Below are 12914 nucleotides of genomic sequence, written 5' to 3' on the forward strand. Positions count from 1 at the left end.
GAAGGGGCGTGCACCGACCTGGGGCGGGGCTAACCTAGGTGGGGACCGCTCGGAGGGAAAAGGACCCCTGGGGAATTGGAGCGCCTTAACCCGTTCCCCGGAGCCACGTCGGATCCCAATCCCTAAGGGCTGCAGGCCAGGGTGGGAACTTCTGTTCCCTTTCAGACTCAACTCTCAGAGAGAAGCGCGTCGGGTAAGAGGACGTTCTCTCCTGTAGGGCCCCAATTGACTCCTAGAACCACAAAATCACATCTCCCCTAAAAAAAAAAAAAAAAAAAAAAAAAATGTTAAAAGTTCATTTTTTCACATAGTACAACAACTATTTACAGAACACGCCCATGTGCCAGGTACAGTAGCAATGCTGGTGATATGACATAGGCAAAGCCGGCCAAAATCCCTAGCCTGTACGTTGGATTTTTGTATTCCTAGACAGTCCACCTCTTTTCTCCTACACTGCATGTGCCATCCCTCCTCCTCACCACTACAATCTCTTGCTGATTAATCTTTTTTTTTTTAATTTTGGGTTCAAGTTTTAGTTTTTATTTTTTCAAATTTTTATTTATTTATGATAGTCACAGAGAGAGAGAGAGGAGGCAGAGACACAGGCTCCATGCACCGGGAATCCAACATGGGATTCGATCCGGGTATCCGGGATCGCGCCCTGGGCCAAAGGCAGGCGCCAAACCGCTGCGCCACCCAGGGATCCCTCTCGCTGATTAATCTTAACGCCTTTTCTGCTTCTCTTGCAAAGAAAACAGCTGAGCAAACTGGGAGAACTAGAAACAGGTTGGAGCTGAGTGAAGTAAGTCAGTCGGAGAAGGACAAACATTATATGTTCTCATTCATTTGGGGAATATAAATAATAGTGAAAGGGAATATAAGGGAAGGGAGAAGAAATGTGTGGGAAATATCAGAAAGGGAGACAGACGTAAAGACTCCAAACTCTGGGAAACAAACTAGGGGTGGTAGAAGGGGAGGAGGGCGGGGGGTGGGAGTGAATGGGTGACGGGCACTGGGGGTTATTCTGTATGTTAGTAAATTGAACACCAATAATAAATTTAAAAAAATAATACATGATTAATAAACATGAAATTAATGCCCAGCCTAATAATCAGAATTGCCAAATAAAGTAATTATGAGAGAAAAATCCTACATAATTAAACAGTTTTGTTTTTTTTTAAATATAACATCTAGCACTAATTACAGTGTAGTAGAGAGCACATATCCCTACAGGTGGGAGTGTGAATCTGTATAATGTTTAGTAGAGCAATTTGGCAATTTAAATTTCAAAATTCAGAAGGACTCAACACCTTAGAGATGGTGATTTCTTTGGGAATCTGGAAATAAACATTTTTAAAAATTTGAAAAAAAATAGAAACAGGTTGGAAAGACATTAGAGCTTGGCGGTCTCAGGCACCCCATCCTTAAGTGAGGGGTTGCTCATGGAATTAACTCCAGATATGACAACACCAAAACTCTTGTCAAGTTTAGCTTTATAAGCATTTTAAGGAGTAGGAAAAAAGATCAAATCCTTGTTCTCCATTATAGTTGAGAAATAAGATGTGCACAAAATATATATTCTCTACCTATAATATGTATGCTAAGGCTGTTTGTAAGGTAGAAGAGGATGCTTTCTGCTTGTCAAATTTGAATACAATCCTGAAGAGGAAATGGGAATCAAACATCAAAATTCAGTGTAGGCCTGCAAATAAAGTGAGTTCAGGATGCTACCTTAATGAGGATTCTTGACTGAAAGCGCAGCAAGTAAACAGCTGTGGGCAATGGTAAAAAGGTAAAATAAGGACATTCACAAAAAGAAGCAAGATCCAAGAATGAGTAGGGTCAATAGACATAGGTGAGAGGACCCACACGGTACCTGGAATTCAGTAAAGAATAAACCAAAGTATAGCACCTTTGATAATTGCATTCATTTTATGGTCCCCCCAGAAATGCATCTTTGCCTTGCAGCTCAATGAAGCCTAAGAAGTCCTAAATCCCTTGTTCCTAACTGAAGAAAGCCTTCCTTCCCTATAACAATGAAATAGATGTTAAGATGGGCAATATATTTATTTATGTCTGTCTATGAACTTTAAGATGAACGAGTTTGAGATTAACCCTCAGATATAGATAGCATCAAGATCTATTGGACCCAACTTTAGTTTTCTAGAGTTTTCTCTTTTTGGAGTTCTATATGTAAGAATCCATATTTCATGACCATGACTTTTATTCTTTCTTAGAGTTCTTCCAAAGAATAGAGAAATCATTTTTTAAAATAGAATGAAACTTATTTTTTTTGCAATTGCCTTATGGGTCCATTGGACTCTTGTAATTTTAGAATATATGATGGGACCTTAGTAATATTATTTTTCTCTATCTTGAAACATTCTGGGACACCTGGGGGGCTCAGTGGTTGAGCATCTGCCTTTGGCTCAGGGCGTGATCCTAGTTGGGGGATCAAATCCTACATGGGGCTCCCTATGGGGAGCCTGCTTCTCCCTCTCCCTCTGCCTATGTCTCTGCCTCTCTCTCTCTCTCTCTCTGTCTCTCATGAATAAATAAACAAAATCTTAAAAAAAACATTCTGCTAATTCTTCATCCATGGAATTTTTTACTCATAAATTACTCAAGCTCTTCTTTAAAAAAACTAAAATAATAAGAAATTTGAAGAACAATAGAATTATCAAAGAGGACTCAATAGTGAAATAGGTCATTACTATTGCATTTTCTTCTTGCAATGCCCAAAATACTACAGCATCTTTCAAGTTCTCTGTACTATGTTTTTAGTTTTCAATAAATATAGGTAAGAATTCAGAATTTGGAAGATGAATGCAGAGATACAGAGAACAGCAGTCTAGACCCTGATAATGATAGTGAAATCTTAAACTGTGAATCTTTAGATTACTATGTCCTAGAAGAATTTCTCAAACTCAAGTATCAATGAGTTAATATTATTTCTTTTTTGATAGTTTTTTAGATTTTTTATTTAAATTTTAGTTAATTAACATAGAGTGCAGTAAATTCACTGATTTTATGTGAAAATATGAATAAAATTCAGTGATTTATCACTTATATACAATACCCAGTGCTTTTCACAGTGCCCTCTTTAATACCCATCACCCATGTAGCCCACCCCCACCCACCTCCCTCTGTCAACATTCTGTTCTGTATTGTTAAAAGTCTCTTATGGGGGCAGCCCTGGTGGCTCAGCGGTTTAGCGCCGCCTTCAGCCCAGGCTGTGATCCCTGGAGACCTGGAATCGAGTCCCACATTGGGCTCCCTGCATGGGGCCTGCTTCTCCCTCTGCCTGTGTCTCTGCCTCTTTCTCTCTCTGTCTCTGTCATGAACAAATAAAATAAAATCTTAAAAACAAAAGTCTCTTATGGTTTGTATCCCTCCTTTTTTTAAAAGCTAATATTATTTCTAAGGACACAAAAGAAACATGTTATTGTCATCCAGTTATTCATTCAAAAGGAACAACTTGATTACACAATATTTTGCAAAAATAATCTGGATAATCTCATTTTCTTATGAGCACATATAACAGTATTCTTTTATCTTTTATGATGTTTATATGGATAAATTGATATGACACCTATGTGGACAAATTCTAATAATGGCAGTCATGTATACAAAGATGATAGGAAGAATATAGATAACCTAGAAATTAAAAATTCTTTGGGTTGGGGTGCCTGGGTGGCTCAGTCGATTGAGTATGTGACTTTTTATTTCAGCTCAGGTTGTGACTGCAGGGTCATGGGATCAAGCCCTGTCAGGATCTGCACTCAGTGGGGCATCTACATGAGGATTCTCTCGCTCCCTCTATCCCTCCCATTTTGCATGCTCTCTCCCTCTCTCTAAAATAAATAAATAAAATATTTCTTAAAATGTTTTTTTTAAATTCTTTGGGTTGCTTGCTTATTTATAAAACTAAAAATACAAAAGTTATGCATTTAGGGAGCAAAGAAGATGGTTATCCTCTCCAACAAAATTATGAGCCTTTAAAGTTCTCAAAAAACTCTTCAAGTTCTGTGTTTTGATGATACAAATGCATGAAGAACCAGAAATAACAATTAGCTAGGATATAGTAGTGATGTATTTGAAATCTGCAATCATTATTCGTAAGATAGGTATGTTCCAGACTCATGCATCACAGTTGCATTCAGAGGACATCACCCATTTTGGGTATGTCTTCAAAACCAGGAAATGTGGAATAAAAATTGGGATTTGATATATTTAGATACTTATTTAAATTTCTAATAAAATTGTTTTCCATTATGTCTTTACTCATTTCATAACAGCTTTATTGAATATCCCTTTAATCTGTATAAATCACTCATGAAATTATATAAAGTTATAAAAATTTAAGAGGCCATTGGACTCAAATTATAAATGGTGAAGACTATTTTTCTTGGGATACTGGAAATTAGGAGGTTTTGATTTGAGGAAGAGAAGAGACAGAATGGAAAACATCTTGAATGCCTGGGAAAGGAGAGTTAGACTAGGAATTGGAGAAAGGGAAGATTCTCCTAAAGCAAACTTCTCTGGCTTTCTAACTTAATTTATACACATCCTTGGCCCAAGGCATTTGATATTAGTATGTGAATCTTAAGGCTATTTATTAAACATTTACCAACATGCAACTGATTATAATTGTTTGCTTTAATTACTCCACCTTGAATAGATCCTGACATAAAATAATTGTTCCTTAAATGTTCTTGAATGAGCATGAAAACCTAAACAATCATTTATTATTATTATTATTATTATTATTATTATCATTATTATTATTAGGAGCACCTGGGTGGCACAGTCGGTTAAGCATCTGACTTGATTTCAGCTCAGGTTATGATCTCAGGATGGTGAGATCAAGCCCCACATTATTGTTGGGCTATGCACTCAGCAGCAGAGTCTGCTTGAGACTCTTCCTCCCTCTCCTTCTACCCCTTCCACGATTCTCAAATAAACAAATAAATCTTTTTAAAAAACTATTATCATTACCCCATACAGCCAGAGGAATGTTGAAAAAGAAAACCAAAGCTGATGGCATCACAATGCCAGGCTTAAACTATATTATAAAGCTATAATCATCCAGACAGTATGGTATTATCACACAAAACAGACACATAAATCAAAGGAACAAAATAGAGAACTCAGAAATGGATTCTCATACAGTCAACTGTATGGTCAACTAATCTTCAACAAAGCAGGAAAGAATATCCAATGGAAAAGGAACAATGCCTTCAATAAATGGTGCTGGAAAATCGGACAGCGACATGTAGAATGAAACTGAACCATTTTCTTATACCATACACAAAGATAAACTCAAAATGGATGAAAAGACCTAAATGTGAGACAGGAATCCATAGAAATCTTAGAGGAAAACATGGTCAGCTACCTCTTCGACCTTGGTCGCAGCAACTTCTTGCTAGACACATTTCCAAAGGAAAGGGAAACAAGCAAAAAGGAATTTTGGGGACTTTATCAAGATAAAAAGCTTCTGCATAGCAAAGGGAGCAGTCAATACAACTTAAAGGCAACCTACGAACTGGAGAAGATATTTGCAAATGACATATCAGATAAACGGCTAGTATTCAAGATCTATAAAAAACTTCTCAAACTCAACACCAAAAAAACAAACAATCCAGTCAAGAAATGGACAGAAGTCATGAACATATCACCAAAGAAGACATACAAATGGCCGACAGACACATGAAAAAATGCTCCACATCACTTGGCATCAGGAAAATACAAATCAAAACCACAATGAGATACCACCTTACATCAATCAGAATGGTTAAAATTAACAAGTTAGGAAACAACAAATGTTGGCGAGAATGTGGAGAAAGAGGAACCCTCTTACACTGCTGGTGGGAAAGCAAGCTGGCGCAGCCACTCTAGAAAACAGTTTTTTCTTTAACAGTTCCTCAAGTTAAAGAAGTTAAAAATAGACCTTTCTAGGACCCAGCAACTATACTACTAGGAATTTACCCCCAAAGACATAAATATAGTGATCCAAAGGCACACCTGCACCCCAATGTTTACAGCAGCAATGTCCACAATAGCCAAACTGTGGAAAGAGCCGAGATGTCCATTGACAGATGAATGGATAAAGATGATGTGGTAATTTATACAATGGAATATTTTTCAGCCATCAGAAAGGATAAATACTTACCATTTACATTGCCAAGGATAGATGGTATTACACGGAGCAATATAAGTCAATCAGAGAAAAACAATTATCATATAGTTTTATTTGCCTGGAATATAAGAAACCATGTGAAGGATTATAGAGGAAGGGAGGGAAACTAAATGGGAAGTCATCAGAGAGGGAGAAAAACCATGAGAGACTCTTAATTATAGGAAACAAACTGAGGGTTGCTGAAGGGGTGGTGGGTGGGAAGATGGGGTAACTGGGTGATGGGCATTAAGGAGGGCACGTGATGTGATGAACACTGGGTATTATACACAACTGACAAATTCTTCAACACTACATTTGAAACTAATGATCTATATGTTGGCTAATTGATTTAAATAAGTAATAAATAAATATTTAATCATTTTTCTGTTTTGACATTAACTATAAAAATATAAAATCTGACATAAGTTCCCCCCCAAAATTCTTTATAATTCTCATTATTTAAAAATTTTTTAATTCAAGTATAGTTAACATACAGGATCATATTAGTTTCAGGTGTACAATTTAGTGATTCAACAATTCCATACGATACTTGGTGCTCATCAGAATAAGTGTACTCTTAATACCTTTTACCATTTCACCCATCCCCTCAACTACTACCCTTCTGATAACCCTGTTTGTTTTCTGTAGTTAAGAGTCTAGTTTTTGGTTTGTCTCTTTTTTTCTTTGTTTTGTTTCTTGATTTCATATGAATATGAGTAAAATCATATGAGTGAAATATGAATAAAATGAGTGAAATAGTATGGTATTTGTTTTTCTCTGACTTATTTCACTTAACATTATACTCTCTAGATCCATCCATTTTGTTTCAAATGGCAAGATTTTGTTCCTTTTTATGGCCATGTAATATTCCATTGTATATACATACACACACACACACACACATATGTCATCTTCTTTACCCATTCATCTATCAATGGACACTTGGGCTTCTTTCACAATTTGGCTATTGCAGATAATGCTATAATAAACAAAATTCTTTTTTAAAAAGCCAATACTCTAAGGTCATTACTTTCTCAAATTGGCATTTCTCAAAATGCCAGAGAATATTAAATAGAGAGACAGGCAGACAGCCTCTTCTCTGCTGTCCTACCCACCGCTCCTTGCAGTGTATTAAATAAACTTCTATCTCCTTTTAAAAAAAAGAGGGGGATGGGGTGGGGTGCCTGGATGGCACAGTTGGTTAAGCATTCAACTCTTGATTTTAGCTCAGGTCTTGACCTCAGGGTCATAAGATCCAGTCCTGCATTCGGTTCCACAATCAGTGGGGAGTCTGCTTGAGATTCTCTCTCCCTCTCTCTTTGTCTCTCCTTACCCCCACAAAATAAATAAATGAATCTTTAAAAAGAGAGACAGCAAGAGAGAAGGAAAGGTTCTATAATCAAAGTCTGGAAATACCAGTTAAATTGTATAAAATAGGTCTCTTGACTTGTCAGAGGTTTTAATGTGCTAATCTTCACTGTGGATCTTTAAGTGCAGGATTTAAATACATTTCCCAAAGATATTTGACCTTGGAACTTTTTTCCGGGGATTATCTGGGATCAAGTATTCTAAATACCCTATGACTTTGTTTCCAGTCATTAATTACCTTAAATACTAGTTAATGTGTAACAACCAATATTTTCCTGCCTGCTTCTGAACCCACAAATGTCTCTAAACTGAAGATTCCAGAACTTTGAAGATAGTCAAGGAAAATATAGTAATGTAAATTTCTTGGAATTTTATACAGCCACCACCAGATGGAGCTTTCCCCAGTACTTTTTCTTTTTGGTTTAACCTATTTTCTAGTATAAATAAAGTGCTTGTAGGTTTTTTTCTAACATGGATTCTCTTTCATTTGTTCAGATGGTGACATTGTATGTCACCACCTGTCTTTGTAGTACTCACTAGAAAAAGCAATAATCCAGATTGTTCTAACTTTAAATTTTCAACATCAGTAGTGTGTCAAGTCCATTTATATAGGATATTATGTGTCAGATGCTGTAGTCTGCACACACAATTACTATAATCTCATTAGACAGAGTAATAACAAATAAGACTAACTTATAAATTACACATGAGAGTTACAGAATCCAAATTTAAACAGACCTTAGTGATAATTGGTCTAATCCTTGTATATGACAATGAATGTAAAGATAAGAGAGGTTAAATAGTATATCCAAGGACAAAGCGCTGATGCCCATTTAAAACCTACAACACTGAGTTTTCATTTCATGCTTGTCTTTTCCCCTTTAAATGCTGAGAAGACTTGCTTTTAAACTTTCTAACTCTTGTTCAAACAGCAAGCATTTCTATTCCATAGAGCACCCCATCAGTATTATTCTCCAACATCACTTCATCCTGCCACTCTGCCCAATGCCAGAATGATTGCTAAGAGTTTATTTAATCAAACTAAACAAATGAAATATTTTGATCTACTCTTAAACCATTTATAGTGACCCAAAGAAACAAATCATAGTTATCTACCGACAGATTTTTTTCCTTTTTATACACACAGGGTTTTTATTTTATTTTTTAAGTAGGTTCCATGCTCAACATGGGGTTCGAACTCATAACCCTGAGATCAAGAGTCACATGCTCTATCAACTGAAACAGAGAGGTGCCCCTTCTTTTTATTTAATATTTCATTTGATTTGTAAAGAACATAAGAATTATTAAAACTCATGTAGGAGAGAAGGGAACTTCTACCTTAAAAGGAAGGAACTGGGCAGCAGGGTGGCTCAGTGGTTTAGCGCTGCCTTCAGCCTGGAGCCTGATCCTGGAGACCCGGGATCGGGTTCGAGTCCCACGTCAGGCTCCCTGTGTGGAACCTGCTTCTCCCTCTGCCTGTCTCTTCCGCCTGCTCTCTCTCTCTCTCTCTCTCTGTCTCTCTGCCTCTCATTAATAGATAAATGAAGTCTTAAAAAAGGAAAGAAGTATAAAAAAATAAAAAATAAAAAAAGAAGTAATCAAAAGGAGGAACTAGATTTGTGTTTTTGCTTTAAAAGAGGGATAAAGTTTTAGTTTTGTTTCGTGTCCTATAATTAAACTAGCCCTCATCTTGATTTACTGGTATCAAGTCAGCTTTGTAGTCTTCTTTGTGGATCTGGACCCCAAAGTTGGAGGAAAGCAGTCTCAGATAAAGAGATGGAGACATAGAGACACAGAGATTAAAGAGACTGCTCCTGCCCACAGGGTGTGTACTAAGACTAGAATCTCTGGGCACCTGGGTGGCTCAGTCAGTTAAGCATCTGCCTTCAGCTCATGTCATAATCTTAGGATCCTGGGATTAAACCCTGCACAGGGTTCCCTGCTCAGAGGGAGTCTGCTTCTCCCTCTCCCTCTACCACTCTCTGCCCCATGTGCTCACTTTCTTAAATAAATAAATAAAATCTAAAAAAAAAAGACTACATTCTCCTTGTATCTATCTTTTTATTGCCTCTCTCTACCCTGTGACCAATAGGTCATAAAGGCTCTATTTAGCTACTTATTTTTATTGAGCTGTACCTTGTGAAACAGTGATTTACAACAATGGCTCATTAAGTCTGACCACCCAGGACAGAATCTCAACCCCATCCACTTCCTAGTTGTGTGAGCTAGGCATGTCCCGTTACATTTTCTGAGCCACAGTTTTGTCATCTGAAAGTGAAGATATTGTAAGCCTACCACTTGGGGTAACAATACATTGTAAGGATTAAATGAAATAATCTAGATAAAATGTTTAGCCCTGAGAAAGAAAAGCAGATTCTAAGAGCCTGAAATGGGCCTCACTCTATCAACTGTGCCTAGCTGTTGTCAGGAGCTGTCCTGGCTGGCATTTACAGCAAGGCCCGCCATTCTCCTATTGAATATAAACCATTTCACAGCACACCAACATCATACAAGGCCACTTAGTGTCCCTGAAGTATCAAGATGAAAACAAGACAACTCTGTATTAGTGTCTGAACTCAGACAAATCAAGAAAATTGTCCAAGACACAAAATGACCAAATATCTTCCTGACCTATTTTGAGTACTGCTTCTTCTTTACCAATTATACCATTAGTTTCCCTTTTACCTCCTATATAAGAAGTATTAAGATATATAATCACAGAATTTGTATGCTCAAATGAGCTAGAGAAATAATTGAGCAGCTAAATGTCAAAACAGGCAATTAAAGCAACAATAAGCCAAAACAGAATTAACAGTGAAGCCTCTAATCACTCCCACTGTTTGAGGGTCAGGTGGATCAGTGCAAACTTGGGGATCATCTCACTTTTGAGGAAGTCCCTAACCAGTGTTTTCTGCAGATTTATGGAACTAAGGCTGTTGTGATGGGTTGGGAGGAAAGGGTGGTAATAGTAGTAAAGTATTGGGTACTGGGAGAGTGGGTAAATTTCCCAATAAGGAGATCTCCAAATGAAGACATCTGGCTAGGAATGCAACTATGCATAAGAGCATGGCCAGCCAGGAGGGACTGAATCTAATTGCAACTCCCTTCAGAGACTGCAATGCACGGGGTGTGCACCAAGTCTGTATGAGGAGGGCAGTTTCCCCCTGTGAAGCCTTCCCAGGGAAAGCCTTTTTAACTGCTATGGTCAAGCATGAAAAATCACCCATAGGTTTTTAACCAGCAGTCAGACTCGGAATTATACCCAATTCCTGACAGTAAAGCTCCACCATCCGCAAATCACCAAGGCCCAAATCCTATGATAAGTTATAGTATCCTTCTTCTGAGACATACCCTAGTGTCAATAATCATGTGACTCTAGGAGTGTTCTGGTAGTCTTTGGTTGGAGGGCATTGACAGCCCCCAGCACACAGTAAGAAGGTTCTCTAGACATAACTATATACAGCTACATTTCTCACAACCCTGTCCAGCACCATTCACTCCTTATACTTTTTATGCATCAGCCATATTGACCTCCTTCCAATTTTTCCAGCATGACCTATTTATTCTAGTAATAACTCCCTGAATAAACTCTTTCCTCTACCTGCTGAGATTGAATATACAATGGACAATGGCATATATATATATGGCATATATATATATAGTCATATATATGTATGTGTATATATATGTATATATATATGACCTAAAATAAAATCTTTTTTTAAAAAGAAAGAAAGAAAGACTAAAGAAAATTTGCATGCTTTTCTTCTATTAAGGAGTCTTATGTCAGTTTAATTATTAGGCCTAGCCAGAAACCCTAAGAGTGTGGAGGAGAAATTATGCCTCTCCTACAATATCTAACCTACAGCTTTCCCATGCCACAGCCTCCAAATAGGGCATATCTGAAGCCTTCCCTTTTTGTCTCCCAGTACAAAGCTTTCTTACTCCACTACACTAGCAGAAAGCAACCCTTAACAAAAAAAAAAAAATTAGGATTTAATTTATTTATTCATGAGAGAACAGAAAGGCAGAGACACAGGCAGAGGGAGAAGCAGGCTCCATGCAGGGAGCCCGATGTGGGACTTGATCCCAGGACCCCAGGATCGCGACATGAGCCAAAGGCAAATGTTCAACCACTGAGCCACCTAAGTGCCCCAATCCTTACAAATTTTTACCTTACTTTCCTCTTTCCTGAATGAATTTGTTCCTGTGTATTCAAAATTTTAGAACCATTTCAAATCATTCATGTACTTTATTACTCTCCTCTTCTTTTGGAAAATAATTATTTCCAAGGACAACCTTTGTTCCATCCCACTGTTCTCCTTTTTTTTTCTTCATCTATGTGTAATTCTGCCACCTACTTATACATGAAATCCAGTATTAAGCATTGTTCCTTTGGTAGGTAGTCTTCTAGGTCTTTTATCCAAAAAATAGGTGGAAATTGCTAACAAATTAGTTTCCCCTCCTCCACAAAAATTGTAAGAAAATCCAGAAATGAAGTCATCACTTACGTTTTCTAATCTTTTCTTTATTATTACCAAAATGTTTGGGGGCAAGAGTTTCCATATTTCTCTTTAACTTTGTTTCTTCCAAAATCAGTTAAACACACACACACACACACACACACACACAAACTTTTAATGCTCACCTCCATAGGTGTAGTTTCCACCTCTGTCACCATACAAAGTTATTACTAAATCAGTAACATTTTTGGGATCCCTGGGTGGCGCAGCGGTTTAGCGCCTGCCTTTGGCCCAGGGCGCGATCCTGGAGACCCGGGATCGAATCTCACGTCGGGCTCCCGGTGCATGGAGCCTGCTTCTCCCTCTGCCTGTGTCTGCCTCTCTCTCTCTCTCTCTCTGTGACTATCATAAATAAATAAAATTAAAAAAAATCAGTAACATTTTTAACCAAATAACCTTCTAGTTTGCAGTCAAGTAGTGTGTTTCTGAATCTCCCAATTGTTTACTTACAGTTCATAAGCACAAATTCCTTTAGGTCTGAACCCAGGAACTGTCCTCACTTTATCTTCAAATGAGAAAGTTACATTCTGGTTTTGAAATCAATTACTTGCAAGCTAAAGGCAGTGCTTTAAAAAAAAAAAAAAAGCTTTAAAAATAAACATAATCTTAGGAAATAAGTCAATTATATTTACTCAGAGCTTCTTTAGAAAGAATCAGATATAACCTTCATTGTTCCTTGGAATGTCGCCCAGCACAAATTACTTAATCCATTTCTGACATGTTTCCGCACCTGTAAAATGGAGATAATAGTACCTACCTCACAAGATTGGCCCTAAGATTAATCATGGTAACTTTTGGGTATTGGCATTAGCTTTATCCTTTCACTACTCATTTAAACAAAGAGA

The 12914-nt window shown here is 37.4% G+C and overlaps 2 long non-coding RNA genes across 2 annotated transcripts in view; one reads left to right on the forward strand and one right to left on the reverse strand.

Annotated features, from left to right (window-relative positions):
- Positions 1 to 12914, reverse strand: part of LOC140639868 (uncharacterized) — a 13875-nt gene continuing 961 nt past the window's right edge. Inside the window, exons 2-3 of the long non-coding RNA XR_012036512.1 lie at positions 12520 to 12635; positions 1 to 257 (exon numbers count right to left, since the gene is read on the reverse strand). This is a non-coding gene — a long non-coding RNA (uncharacterized lncRNA). The remainder of the gene's footprint in view (positions 258 to 12519; positions 12636 to 12914) is intronic.
- On the forward strand, positions 24 to 3853 carry LOC140639867 (uncharacterized). Its single transcript, XR_012036511.1, has 3 exons — positions 24 to 193; positions 752 to 802; positions 3732 to 3853. It is a non-coding gene; the product is annotated as an uncharacterized lncRNA (long non-coding RNA).

Source organism: Canis lupus, chromosome 9 (genome assembly GCF_048164855.1).
Source record: "Canis lupus baileyi chromosome 9, mCanLup2.hap1, whole genome shotgun sequence".
Classification (NCBI taxonomy): domain Eukaryota; kingdom Metazoa; phylum Chordata; class Mammalia; order Carnivora; family Canidae; genus Canis; species Canis lupus.